The sequence below is a fragment of the Tursiops truncatus genome, chromosome 2 (genome assembly GCF_011762595.2).
Source record: "Tursiops truncatus isolate mTurTru1 chromosome 2, mTurTru1.mat.Y, whole genome shotgun sequence".
Classification (NCBI taxonomy): domain Eukaryota; kingdom Metazoa; phylum Chordata; class Mammalia; order Artiodactyla; family Delphinidae; genus Tursiops; species Tursiops truncatus.
In genome coordinates, this window is record NC_047035.1 from 121,873,921 (window position 1) to 121,889,047 (window position 15,127).

General features: G+C 32.6%; 2 non-coding genes across 2 annotated transcripts; both read left to right on the top strand.

Annotated features, from left to right (window-relative positions):
- The first annotated feature begins 4,812 nt into the window (after positions 1-4,812).
- On the top strand, positions 4,813-4,879 carry LOC117311505 (small nucleolar RNA SNORD109A). The gene has a single exon (XR_004525700.1). It is a non-coding gene; the product is annotated as a small nucleolar RNA SNORD109A (small nucleolar RNA).
- A 4,657-nt stretch (positions 4,880-9,536) lies between these two features.
- Positions 9,537-9,600, top strand: LOC117311506 (small nucleolar RNA SNORD109A). The gene has a single exon (XR_004525701.1). It is a non-coding gene; the product is annotated as a small nucleolar RNA SNORD109A (small nucleolar RNA).
- Positions 9,601-15,127: the final 5,527 nt, after the last annotated feature.

Sequence of the window (15,127 nt, forward strand, 5' to 3'; positions counted from 1 at the left end):
TTTTACTATTTATTAGGCTGCCTTTTGATTGTGTTGATAGTTTTCTTCACTATGCAAAAGCTTTTAGTTTAATGTAGTCCCACCCACCCTTTTTTTTTTTTTTTTTTGGCTTTTTATACCTTGCCTGAGACAAATCCAAAAAAACATTGTTAAGAATGATGTCAAAGAATGTACTGTCTAGGTTTTCTTCTAGGATTTTTATGGTTTGTGCTTTTACATTTAAGTCTTTAATTAATTTTTTTATTTTTGTATATGATGTGAGGAAGTGGTCCATTTTTATTCTTTTGCATGTAACTGTCTGGTTTTCCAAAAAACATTTATTGAAGAAGCTCTCTTTTCCTCCACTGTATATTCTTTCTTCCTTTGTTGTAGATTAATTTATCATATAAGCATGGGCTTATTTCTGGGCTCTGTATTTTGTTCAGTTGACCTCTGTGTCTGTTTTTGTGCCAGTACCATACTGTTTTGATTACTGTAGCTTTGTATTATAGTTTGAAATTAGGTACCATGATACTTCTAGCTTTGTTCTTTTTCTAAAGATTGTTTTGGCTTTTTTTAAGGTTTAAATAAAATTTTAGAATTATTTCTTCTTGTTCTGTAAAAAATGTCATTGGTATTTTGATAGGGATTGAATTGAATCTAAGTTTGGCTTGGGTACTATGGTCATTTTAAAAATATTAATTCTTCCAATCTATAAGCAAGGAGTATATTTCCATTTATTTATGTCATCTTCAAGATTTTTCATCAATGTCTTATAGATTTTTTAGTACAAATCTTTTACTTCCATGGTTAGATTTATGCCTGGGTATGTTATTTTTTTGATGCAATTGTAAATGACTGTTTTCATAATTTCTCTTTCTGATAGCTTGTTATCAGTGTATATAAATACAACAGATTTGTGTGTGTGAATTTTATATCCTTCAACTTTATTGAAGTCATAGAAGAGTTCTAGTAGTTGTTTGGTGGAATCTTTAGGACTTCTTTTTTCTGTATGCGGGCCTCTCACTGTTGTGGTCTCTCCCATTGCAGAGCACAGGCTCCAGACGTGCAGGCTCAGAGGCCATGGCTCATGGGCCCAGCCGCTCCGTGACATGTGGGATCTTCCCGGACCGGGGCACGAACCCGCATCCCCTGCATCGGCAGGTGGACTCCCAACCACTGCGCCACCAGGGAAGCCCCCTAGGATTTTTTATATATAGTATCCTGTCATCTACAAACAGTGACAGATTTACTTCTTCCCAATTTAATTTCCTTTTTTTTTTTTTGTCTGATTGCTGTGGCTAGATATTCCAATACTATGCTAAATAAAAGTGGGAAGAACGGGCATCCCTGCCTTGCTCCTTATCTTAGAGATGATGATTTTAATTTTTCACCATTGAATAAGATGTTGGCTGTGGGTTTGTCATAAATGGCCTTTATTATGTTATGTTCCCTCTATACCTAATTTGTTGGTATTTTATATTAAATAGATGTTGAATTTTGTCAAAAGCTTTCTCTGTATCTATTGAGAAGGTCATATGATTTTTATTCCTCAATTTGATAATGAGGAGTATCACATTGATTGATTTGTTAATATTGAACCATCCTTGCATCCCTGGGATAAATCCTACTTGATTATGGTCAAGTGTGATCCTTTTGGTGTATTGTTGAAATCAGTTTGCTAATATATTTTTGGGAATTTTTACATCTATGTTCATCAGTTATATTGACCTGTAATTTTCCTTTTTTTATATTGTCTTTGTCTGATTTTGGTATCAAGGTGATGCTGGCCTTGTAGAATGGGTTTGAAAACGTACTTTCCTCTTCAATTTTTTGAAATAGTTTGAGAAGGATGAGCATTAACTATTCTTTAAATGTTTAGTAGAATTCACCTGTGAAGCCATCTAGTCCTTGACTTTTGTTTGTTAGGAGTTTTAACATTAATGATTCAATTTTATTACTGGTAATTGGGTGTTTATACTTTCTATTTTTTCCTGACTCAATCTTGGCAGATTGTATGTTTTTAGGAATTTATTCATTTCTTCTAGGTTTTCCATTTTATTGGTGTATAGTTGTTCATAGTAATCTCTATGACCTTTTGTATTTCTGTGGTGCTGATTGTAACTTTTCATTTTTATTACTGATTTTATTTATTTGGGTCTGCTCTCTTTCTTTCTTGATGATTCTTTGTCTCATTGAATTTTCTATTGTTTCTTAGTCTCTATGTTTTTTAATTTCTGCTCTTATGTTATTTCTTTTAATAACTTTTGGGTTTGTTTGCTCTTTTTCTAGTTCCTTTAGGTGTAAGGTTATTCTCTGAGATTTGTTTGTTGGTTTTCTAAAGTAAGTTTGTATAGCCTACTATAAACTTCCCTCTTAGAACTGCTTTTGCTGCAAAGATTTTGGAAAATTGTTTTTATGTTTTCATTTGTCTCCAGGTATATTTTTAGTACCTCTTTGGCTATTTAGTAGCATATTGTTTAGACTCCATGTTTTTGAATTTTTGCTATTTTTTTCTTGTAATTGATTTCTTGTGTCATATCACTGTGGTTGCAAAAAATGCTTGATCTGATTTCAATTTTCTTAAATTTATTGAGACTTGTTTTGTGGCCTAGCATGTGATCTATCCTGCAGAATGTTCCATGTGCATTTGAAAATAATGTTTATTCTGTTGCTTTTTTATGGAATGTTCTACATATATCTATTAAGGCCACCTGATATAATGTTTCATTTAAGCTTAGTGTTTCCTTATTGATTTTCTGTATGGTTGATCTGTCCATTGAGGTAAGTGTGGTGTTAAAGTCCTGTACTATTATTATGTTACTGTCAGTTTCTTTCTTTATGTTCGTTAATATATGCTTTATGTATTTAGATGGTCCTATGTCGTGTGCATAGATATTTTCAATTGTTATATCTTATTACTAGATTGATCACTTAATCATTATATAATGTCCTTCTTTGTTTCTTGTTACAGTATTTGTTTTATTGTCTATTTTGCCTGATACAAGTATTGCTACTCCAGATTTCTTTTGTTTCCATTTGCATTGAATACATTTTTTCATTCCTCATTTTCAGTCTGTGTGTATCTTTAGATGTGAAATGAGTCTTTTGTAGGCAGCATATATATGGGTCTTTTTTTTGTATCTACTCAGTGCCATTCTATGTGTTTTGCATGGAACATTCAGTCTATTACAATTAAAGTAATTATTGATAGTTATGTACTTATTGCCACTTTGTTAATTGTTTCCTGGTTGTTTTGTGGGGTTTTTTTTTATCCTATGATTTCTATATGAACACATATATTCTGTGGCTAGGGAGTACAGATCTATTGGATAAAAGGAGTATCATATTTTATACTTTGCATACTTTAATAATCTTTTAAGTGATATTACCCAAGTTCACAGTTAACTACTCTTTCTTTGTTTCTATCATACTGGATAAATATATCAGCATTGAAAATTGCCCCAGTGCAATATCACTTCATGTATCATTCTAGACAGAAGAATACTGGGAAGCTTCCCGAGTTGCCATTATAACCAGTGTTACTAAAATCAAGTCAAATGTCTACCTGTGCCATTTTCCACTACAAGTTGGATGAAACTGGTAAATTGTCAAGAGCATTAGTGTGTGTAAGGAATGCTTATTTGTTGGTAGTTGTCCTGTCTGGATCAAGGATGAGCATAAGTATCAAGGTTACTGAGATCCTGCTGAGTGGCCTTCTAATAAGACAACACTCTCAGAACTGGCTTAATTTTTAACCTCCTCAATAATAGCACAATACTCTTACCATGTGTCTTGCATTTTTAAGTCAGAGGTACTTTTACATCATAAGATATTTATAAAGTCTTTATTGGATGGAATACAACTTTAGAATTTTCCATTTGAGATAACTGCTGTGTCACTTATTTGCATAGTTCAGTACAGAGGATTATAGGCAATTTGCAAAAAGTAAAAAACTCAGAGAGGAAACAAGTGGATAAATGAAATGGCAATGGTGACAATGGATGAAGCAACTGTGATGTTTCTGGCAAGGAAAGCCTATATGATTAATTAAAATGGAACCAATGTTATGCTTTATTTTTAATTAATTTAATTCATTGTATGATCTGATCTATTTTCTTTGTGATATTTTGCTGCAGGTCAAAAACTAGAACAAATTACTCTTCTTTCAAGTGAACAAGTTATTTTCAGGGAAGAAAAGTGAGCAGCTACTCTGGTACATTCAAAATTCTTATGTGTTTTATGACTAGTGATGTCAGTAGTCAATGTGAGATCGTTCAGAGACTCAAGGAAGAATATTTTTATGATAGATATATTTTTTCTTGTGAATGTCTCTACATAGTTCAAGGAATTCTCATTATTGTTTCTTCCCTTTTTAAAATGTTTTTAAAAAGTAACCTGAATAATTTTGGAGAGTCATTGCTGTAATTCCTTTTTTCACTATTTTGTATTGAATGACAATAATCTTGTAGTTAAATACAAGTGTGCTAAACATTGATATTTTTAATCTATATCTGGAACATTCAGAACATAGATGCTTCTACTTATATTTGTACTGTAATTATACTACATATAACTTTGCTACACTAATTACTCTTCAAATTTTTAGTTGATTAAGTTTTTTCTGTGTTTTCCCAATGGATTTTATCTAATTTTATTAGAACAATCCAAGGTCACTTTTTTCCAGTTAGATATATAAGAATTCCATTATTCAGGTACTAAATAGGATGTCTACTCTACCATGTACTGTTCTTTATTCATAGTGCAGTAGATAAGCCTGAAGGAAATAAGCCTGGCTGTGGAAATGCTTATTTGTTGGGAGGGTGCTTGTCTGGATCAATGATGAGCACAACTGTCTGAGGATGCTGAAGGACTCATTCCAGATGTCAATCTGAGGTCCATATGAATGCCCCTCTAATAAGACAAATAAGACTCTCAGAGCCTGGCTCTATTTGGTGACCCCTGAGTAACAACATAATGTCAATGTTAGCATGCTTTTTTCTTTCTCACAGAAAAGGGCATTAGTGTCCTATCTTATAAGGCAGTATGTACCTTTACGATCAGTGATCCATTTTGCTTTATTTTGGTCACTTTGAACAGAGTCATAAATATGACTATATATACATGTATATGGGAAATATGTTCTTGTGTAATGAATTAGAAAATGAAAAGGATTGAATTAAGAAGGGGACAAGCAACTGTGATGGGTACTGAAAGTCTCAGTAATGTTGAACTAAAAGAAGGAAACACTGCATGTGTACAGTAAATAATGGTAATGGTATCAAATTTTAGTTCTTTGTTATTTTTACTACTGAATATTTTCTAAGACTCTGCTTTTCTTTTTGTTATGTTTTGCTGAAATAGAAGGACTGGAATCAGGTCTTCCAATTCAGAGGACAGGGGTGAGTAGCTATTTGAAATTCATATTTCATATGCTCTGTGCCAGGTCCTGAGGTCTCTCTGTTTATCTTTTTAGAGGCTTATTTGAGAATATTTTGATGATGTGTCCTTTTTCTATTTGAGACCCTCACTAAGGTCACTTACATTATTGAATCTTTATAATTTCTTCTTTCATTTTAACTCTTTTCTGCTTTGATGGAAAAATGTAGAATTTTAGAGAATATTTGGTAATTTCATACTGGATCAAAAAATTATTGTAGTAATATTCCAAATATTTTATTTGGAATCTTCCAAAATATTATCAGATTTTCCTCATCTGTTTTATTGTTGGGATTTCAGGACACAGGCTCAATTATTCATAGGCATTTGTGGTCACACTGCATTGCTTTTTTGTTTCTACTTTAATATTTGTGGATTGGCATAAATTAGTTGTTTCTCATTTTTGCAACATGGAAAGTTGTATGAGAAATTTTGTTAGATCTCTTTAAGACCATGAAGTTTTTATACAATAAACGTTGCCATATTCTTTTGAAACCCAAAATAGTTCAGTTTTCAATACTGTGTTGGGCTAAAAAGAAAAGGTATTATGTTAGAGATATCAAATGGAGAAATATGAAATATCATATATGGCATCATTATTTCTGAAAGTTGAAATATGCATCACTAAAAAGAGTGGTCTATATATTTCCTGGCAAGCTATGTTGAAGATTATGTGTTACCTGGTACTTTGAGATGAATGCCCTAAGGACAGGTAAACATTTTTCTTGACAAAGTTCTGTCACAGATTCTATCAAGAAGTACTTATGTTTATATTTATTATGTATTGTTTATTTATATTTATTCTATAGAACCATAGAAGATAATTCTAAAGAGTTGATAATAACTAAAAAAAATAGTCATAGATCAAAAAAGGAAATTGGTTTAGCCAGATATTGAAATGAACTCTAGAACCTTGATCATTAACAAGCTTTTGAGCAAGCATATGAATAGCAGGAAAAATGGGACATGTTTTTACTTTTAAAAATGTCTTCTCGCAAACCCTTTTTTGCATATTTGTTACTATTAGTAGATTCACAGAGCCATGAAGTCAGGGATACTGTCTCAATCCAAAGAGTATAACACTATATTGATGCATAATATATATTCAGTAAATTGCCCATATTATTACTCTACAATAGTACAGGATTCAGACACAGAAGCAGAATAGGACTGGCATAATAAAACCCTTCCTTATGACCAGCTCCAACCTCTTCTCCCCAAATGCTACTCCTTCTGAAAAATGTACTTTATTTTTATGTTTTTTTAAGTTTATAAAAATGAACTGTATAATTTTTTTCTCTTTGTGACTACATCATTTGCACAAGATTCTTACTAATCAGATGAACATTTTATTTGAAACATCAAATTCATTGTTGTGTTAGTAATATGCTCTTCTTATTTTGTAAGTCTTTATTTTTTAGGTATTTTATTTTTAAAATAGCAGTATGTCTTTTAGATTAAGCATTTTGTGTTATCTCTAATTCTTGATTAATCTTGCCAGGAGGGTTTCAATCATACTAACTATTTCAAATTACTAATATTTGTTAGTATTTCCGATTACCTGTCTGCTTTCTATTTTGGTGTTTTTCTGCCCTTAATCTCATTAATTTTTCTTTACTCTTCTGGAGCTTGATTCAGTCTCCTTGATCTAGCTCTTGTGATATATAATCTATTGATTTTCAGCCTTCTTCAATTCTCATATATTGCTTTTTACTCTAAACTTCCTTATAAGTCACAAGAGCACAAGTTTGGCATTCTTCATCCTTCTTATTCCTCACATAAATGTATTTTCTAATTTCATATTGATTTATTTTTGAATTATGGATTATTTAGAAGGACATTGCTTAATTTCCAAACAGCTGGACTTTTTCTATCGATTTTTATTACTGATTTCTAACTTGATTCCATATGATAAAAAATACTTTGAATATATTTTATTACTTTGGAATAATTTTGTATCTCTCTAATGGCCCAGAGGGTGGCATAATTTAGTGAATATTCCATTTTCACTGATTATTACATTAGCATGTAATTATATCATTGTGGATGCAGTATTCTATCTTGCCAGTTATTTCCATTTTGAAATTGCCACATCCATATCTGATGTGTATTTACTAACCTATGATCTGAAAATGAGTTAGTCATTGAAAGTCATGTAGGAGATTGTCATGGAAATAAGGCACCTGGGTTGTTTTTGGAATGCCTGTAATATTTGTATTACAACCTGTGTGTGTTGATTAGTTGCTGTGTTGTTTGGATGGCAAATTAATTAAGCTTTACAATTATACTGCATGCTCTTTTCTACACATATATTTTAGTAGAAAGTTTAAAATATCCCATCAAAATAGACCAAATGTTAGCTAATAAATTTCCTAGGAATATTGTCTACTAAATAATGTGTTATTTGGGGACTAACAATTGATGTCTTTAGGATAAGTCAAGAAGTTCTCTTTTAAACACAGATATTTCAGTAAATCAAACATTGCAGTAACGTTAAATACTCACAGCCATGCCATAACAGCCTTTCAATTCCAATCACTTGAATACTATTATTAATTTCAAAACAAAATTTGTATACTAAGGTTCAGATGTTCTGAAAAAGCTATTGTTTAGATAAATCATACAAGATTTTATTTATAATAATAAATTCTGATAATTAATTTAAGATGACAATGAGAGGACAAAATTGATTACACTGTATTTAAAAGAGTGTTAACATGAAGAAATTACTCAGGATAGCTTCCTAGTAGGAATTTTTAAGATTCTGGTACTACGTGTGTTTCTTTCCAGATAACTTGAGAAGATTTATATTTGGTATATGGATTTTTCTTTTCATTTCTTTGTGCTGGCAATTCATGCTTGAGAATGAACAAATAAGAAAATAAATATAAAGCTATAAGTTATGGTGTCATGTTAAAGTAGTAGATTAATGACACAGAATACAAAGAATTTTAATCTAGTGGTAAATCTTGAAAATTATTATCATTTCATTGAAAGTCTAATAGCTACTGAAACACTCTTATTTTGCACCAACCACCCTATAAACATTGTGTGGTTTATTCAGATGAGAGCCTAGATGTATGTTTATGTATGTATGAGTGTGTTTGTGAACTTGACACAGAGAAATAAGAACATATGGTTGCCAGTGTGCTTTGTATATATAAGGTTACGGTCATGTCGACTCAAACTTACATATCAAACATGGCTTACCTAACTCTGGGGTGTGCCCACAAATCAAGCATTTCCAATAAACATAGGTTAAAGTCTCCTTGCCCTCAATATTCACAGGTTATCTTGTCAGTATTTTCTAAGTATACTATTTGTGTGAAGATAAATCCAAGGTCATTTCTCCAGGCCAGCTTTAGTTTTGTGGTAAACTTATTATTTACTTACAAAAAATGCTAATTAGATTGAGAGACTGTGGCAAAGTGGGCATGATTGAATAGAGATTGGAGTGTAAGTTAGTGACGCTCTTGGTTTGGCTAAGCAGGTCTAAGAAAAATGGAAAAGCATATATGGCAGGAAAGCATTAATATGATTCCATCTAGAGAGTTTGGCTAAATTTTTGCAGATTAGAAATATGGGTGTTGTCCCTAAATAGAAAAAGTAAAAGTTTTTAAAAAAGTATTAGTGGAGAGAGAAAATTAATGAAAAAATTGTAAGTGCAGATCAAGTAAAAATATAGTTAGATCGAGTGATACAATCAGTAGATCAGCACTTGACAATAACAGTATTGTTCCAATGTGAACAAATATTGCTTAGGAGAGTGAGAAAAGATAAAGTTGCTAACAGCAAGCTTATATGGGATGTAGTTGTGGTGTTGATTGCTTTTTGCTCCAATAATCTAAGTGATAAATATTTTAAATTGATTTCTGCCACATTATTTATTCTGTTCTAATTTTTGCATGTGTCAACATTACCGTATTCCAAACTGTGCCATCCCCATAGAGAGAAGTGTTTCTGCAGAAGTTTATGCAGTTTCCAAATTGCTAGCTTCAATAAACTAAAGCTGAAACATTTACTAAAGCTGAAGCATTTATTGTCTTAATACAAATAATAACTCTGTAGGAATGTAACACAGTTATAGAAATGCTAATTTGTCAAGAGCTACCTTACCAAGATCAATGGTAAGCATACTTGTCTGGGGATTCTAGATTATTTCCAGACATTAATCAGAGGTTCCAGCTGGATGTCTATTCATAGGAAGAGAACACTTTAAAAATTGGACCAATATGGTGACCTCCTCAGTAATTTTATGATGCCTCTATGCACGTGCTTTTCCATTCTCTTATCAAATTGCACTGTCATAATACCTTCATTAGGCAGACTTCATTCTCAGAGTTTCACATTAAACAGAGTTCTGGTGTCATATATTTTAAACTATTTGTTGTTAACTGTGAACAAATATTGAAATAAAAGTTTAAATATAGAAACATATAAATAACTTAAAAAGTCATCGTGACTATAGATTATGAGTGTTATCAGTAATATTGGGAAATTATAAGGGAATATAGAACATTTAGATGTTACATAATGGCAATGAGACCAAATTTTATTTTATTATGATTATCATTTATGCATTTTCTCAATTAATATTTACTTTTTCTGACAATTTTTTTTTTTTGCATAGAATTGCTACAACTAGTATCAGCACATAAGAGAATAGAAATAAGCAGCTCCGTCCATGTGCCTTTTGGAATTCTTCATATACTGGGAGGACCATAAATTGTGTCTTAATAAATTTAAAACAATTAAATTAATATAAACCATGTTAATTTAATTCCACAATGTGATGGAATTAGAAATCAATAAAGAATATCTCTTGAAAATCCTCCAAAGAATTAGAAATTGAAATTAGCATTTCTAACATATTCATTCGTCAAAGAAAATTATACAGTATTTTGAAATGGAAAAGATTAAAACATAACATGTCAAAATGGGTGGGATGCACCTAAAGCTGTATTTAGGGGGAAATTTATAGCACTAAAATGCCTATATTAGAAAAGAAGAAAGATCTCAAACCAATGACTTTATTTTCCACCTTAAGACATTTTAAATGAGCAAACTAAACCCAGAGAAAGAGAAAGAAAGGCAATCATACAGATAAGAGCAAAATCAATAAAATAGAAAATAAATATATTTATAAAGAAAAATAAATGAAATTGAAAACTGGTCAGTTGAGAAGAAGAATAACATTGACAAAATTATAGCCAGATTAAGGGGGGGTGGAAGACGCAAATACCATTATCTGGAAATGTGAGAAAGGGGTATCATTAGAGATTCTATGGATATTAAAATGTTAATAAGTGGAATTTATGAAAAACATATGCCAATAAATTTGAAAAACCCGAGTTCATGTACCCAATGCACAGTGAGGACAAACAAATCAAAATATCAGAGCTTGGAGCCAAGAAAATTTTAATGCAAGGGCCATGCAAGGAGAAAGAAGTGACTCATGCTCAAAAGACCCCAATTCTCAGATGGGTTTTAGGGAGGGATTTTAAAAAGCAAGGTGAGGGAGAGGAGTCACAGTGTGTGTGATCAGCTTGTGTACAATCCTCCGATTGGTTGATGAAGAGGTAACAGTGTATTGTCACAAGGGTTAACATTATCAATCCTCAGACTTTACTGTCTGGGGGCTACGTGCTCATGGTCATCAAGTTGTTAATTTCTTCCACTTGTGGAGGTCTTAACATCAGTAAACAACTCAGTAAATGTGCATCACATACTGTTTAGGTACTTCAGAGAGGAACTAAAGATTCTGAGACTGCCATATGGCTGATTTACTGTTTAAATTGTTACCAGTTCTCCTAGCCCAACTGCTACTTTTGTCACTACATGTTCACATCCTTTCAATCATTAATTCTTGAGCCAGACCTTTGTGACTCATGGGAGGCCTTGGGAGACTACAGCTTTTCTACAAACAACAAGCAGTCAGAGGACATGGGGGGAGGGCCCTGTCCTGGGAAGGGACCATAGAATCCTGCTTAGTTAAAAAATGAAATGGAAAAATTTATTGAAGGATACAAACTACCAAAATTCAATCATGAAGAAATAGATAATCTGAATAACCCTCCTTCAGTGAAATAATAACTTGTAGTTAAAATATTTTCCACAAAGAAAACTCCAGGACATATAGCTTCACATGAAATAAAAAATAATTCTACACAATTGTCTATAAAATTTAAAAGAAGGGAACATTTTCTACTCATTCTATATGAACAACTTTAACTTGATTTAAAAAAACATGCAATTTAAAAAATACACAAAAATATTCCTCATGAGCATAAATACAAAAAGTCTAATCAAAACTGTAGTAAATGAAATCCAACAATATATAGAAATATTGCATGACCAAGTAGGGTATATCCAAGGACTGCAAGGATGTTTTAACCTTTAAAAATCAATCAATGTAGGAAAAGCACTTCTGGAAAGTCAGAGTAAAAAAACCTTCAAAAAATCTGCTCCTGGGCTTCCCTGGTGGTGCAGTGGTTGAGAGTCCACCTGCCGATGCAGGGGACATGGGTTCATGCCCCAGTCCGGGAAGATCCCACATGCCGCGGAGCGGCTGGGCCCGTGAGCCATGGCTGCTGAGTCTGCGCGTCCGGAGCCTGTTGCTCCACAACGGGAGAGGCCACAACAGTGAGAGGCCCACATACCGCAAAAATACAAAAAAAAAATCTGCTCCTCTATAAAATTAACAAGAACCATGACCAAAAATGGTCAGAATTAATTTTGCAGAACTTTGGAAATTAACCAAACGCATATAGAATGTCAAAAAACATTTATTCAAGAAAACTGGCTGACTTTCACTAAGAACAGCAAGTTTTATAGCATTTTAATGTTCCAACTTCCAATACCTCTCTCCCTATCACTGTGGCAGGCTTGAAAATAGTAGGCTAACAGCCATCAAGGGAGGAAGAACAGGTTTGGAGATCCCCAAAATGTCCTGTCTTCAGAGAATTGTTACCAGTTGACCTCTCTAAGGTCCCTGAAAAACTCCATTTACAGGACTTGTATTTCTTTGGACTAAGAGCTCACTCAGTGGGGTAAATCCAATTCCAGAACATTAGTTAAAAGGAATCCATGGAAATTTCTGAGTATGACATGTCCCTGAAGTGTTGATATGAACTGGGTCAAAGAGACTGGCCAAAAAACTAAAAAAGGAAATCTTGGGAATGAGATATTCAAAGTATGTTTTGAAAAGCTCAGAATATTCTTTTTTGATCTAGAAAGCTATATACATGTGCAGAGCTGCATGCCAGGAAACACCTGAGAAGGACCTAATCAATTGCCTCTGGCTTTCTTTGAGGCTCTGTGCAATCAAAAGGTGAAGGCTAAAGAAGAGGTGTAAACTATCTGAACACTAAATGTAAGTCCTAACACACACACACACACACACACACACACACACACACACACAGCCTCTTAGCAAAGGGCAAGAGACATATTGATTAGAGGCATTGTAGGTAATATTGGTCTAATTATTAGCTGACCACTAAGATAACCAAGCAGAAGCTTCAGTGTCCACATATTGCTGGGAATACAGACTTTACAGAATTAGTCCAGGAAAATCATTTTTAAGACAAACAGCAATAACAACAAACAACTACAACAATAAACTTTTGGAACTGAGGATATCTGGTTTCCAGAATTGCCACATTTTATATAAAATGTCCAGTTTTTAATGACAAAAAAAATTACAAGGCATGCAAAGAAACAAGAAAGCATGGCACATACACAGGAAAGAAGTCAATAGAAAGTATCCTTGAGGAAGGCCAAATGTTGGACTTAATGGACACAGACATTAAATTAGCTATTAAAAATCTATTCAAAGAACTAAAGTAAAGCATGTCTAAAGAATTAAAGGGAAGTATAAGAATTATATCTTACCAAATACAGAATACTAATAAAGAGATAGAAATTATAAGAAAGGACCACCTGAAAATTCTGGACTTAAAAATAAAATAACTAAAATTGAAATTACACAAGAAGGGTTTCAACAGCAGATCTGAGTGAATAGAAGAAAGAGTGAATGAACCTGAAGATAGCTTAGTTGAGATTATCCAGTATGAGGAACACAAGGAAAAATAAAAAAGTGACTAAGCTACAGAAAACTGTGAGACATCATCAAACATACCAATGTACTTATAAATTGAAGCCCTAGAAGGAGAAGATAGAGAAATATTTGAAAACATAATAGCTAAAAACTTTCCAAACTTGATGAAAACATTAATCTACACATCCAAGAAGATCAACAAATTCCAAGTAAGATAAACTCAAAGAGATCCAGACCCAGATGCATCATAGTCATACTGTTGAAAGATAAACACAGAGAAAAATGGCTCAACATGTACTCGTGATCCTCAGTAAGCTTAAAAACTAACTTCTAATAAGCCATGTGGACCAGAAGGCAATGTGATGACATACTCAAAGTGATGGAAGAAAAAATTCTCAACCAAGAATTCTATAGCCACAAAATCCATCATTTAAAAGGGGAGAAATTAAGCCACTCCCAGATTAAAAAAAGAGAGACAGAATTTCTTGCTATGAGATCTGTTCTACAAGAAATGTTAAAGGGATTTCTTCCATCTGAAATAGAAAGACACAGGAGAGTAACCCAAATCCACATGAAGAAATAAAGAGCACTTTAACTAGTTACCTTAGCTGAAACTACATATGTAAGTATAAAAATAAATATGTTTTGTTTGTAACATTTTTCTTCTCCTATTTGATTAAAAATATAATTTCAATTATAAATTTGTGCTGATGGTCTTGTAATTTATATATTTGTAACTTATATGACAATAATAACACAAAATAAGGGGAGGAAATGAAGCTATATTGATGTTAAAAATATCTATTTAACCAAAAAAAAAAAAAGAATAAAGGACAAATTCAGGGGGAAAAACACATAAGACATATAGAAAATTAATAGCAAATTGGCTGTCATAAATCCTACCTTATAAGTAATTATATTAAATGTAAAATGAATAAACATTCCAATCAAAAGGCAGAGATTTCTAAATTGGGGGGAAAACCATGATTAACTATATTCTGTGTACAAGAGATATACTTTAGAGTCAAAGCACAAATAGATTGAAAGTAAAAGGATTAAAAAAAAGATATATCATGTAAACTGTACCTAAAATAAAGCTGGAGCAGCTCGGACAAAATATTCTTTAACAAAAGTTATTGTTAAAAACAAAGAGCATTTTAAAATGATCAATCTATAAGACATACAATTATTAACATATATACTGAACAACAAAGCACAAAATCACAAAGCAAAAACTGCTAGAATTAAAAGGAAAAAATAGATGATTCAACTCTTAAAGTTAGAGACCTCAAAACCCAATTTTCAATAATAAACAGAACAGAGTAATGCCAGCAAGATGGCAGAATAGGAAGTCCCCTGCTTGTATCCTCACTCAGGAACAGTAACTTGGCAGCCATTTACAGACAAAAGTGACTTTGTGGGAGCTTTGGGACTGAGGTTGGAAATTGTGAAACACCAATAGGGTTCAAGATCAAGGAGGATCACGTTGAGAAAACAAGCCAATGCCCAGGAGGCTGACTTGCCAACGATAGATCCAACTGCAGAACCCAAAACATCTCCATGCCTCAATGGGCTCAGCTACAACCCCATATGGTTTTGATCCTGCCACCATAACCATATATCATGGTACCCAGGAAACATCACACATGA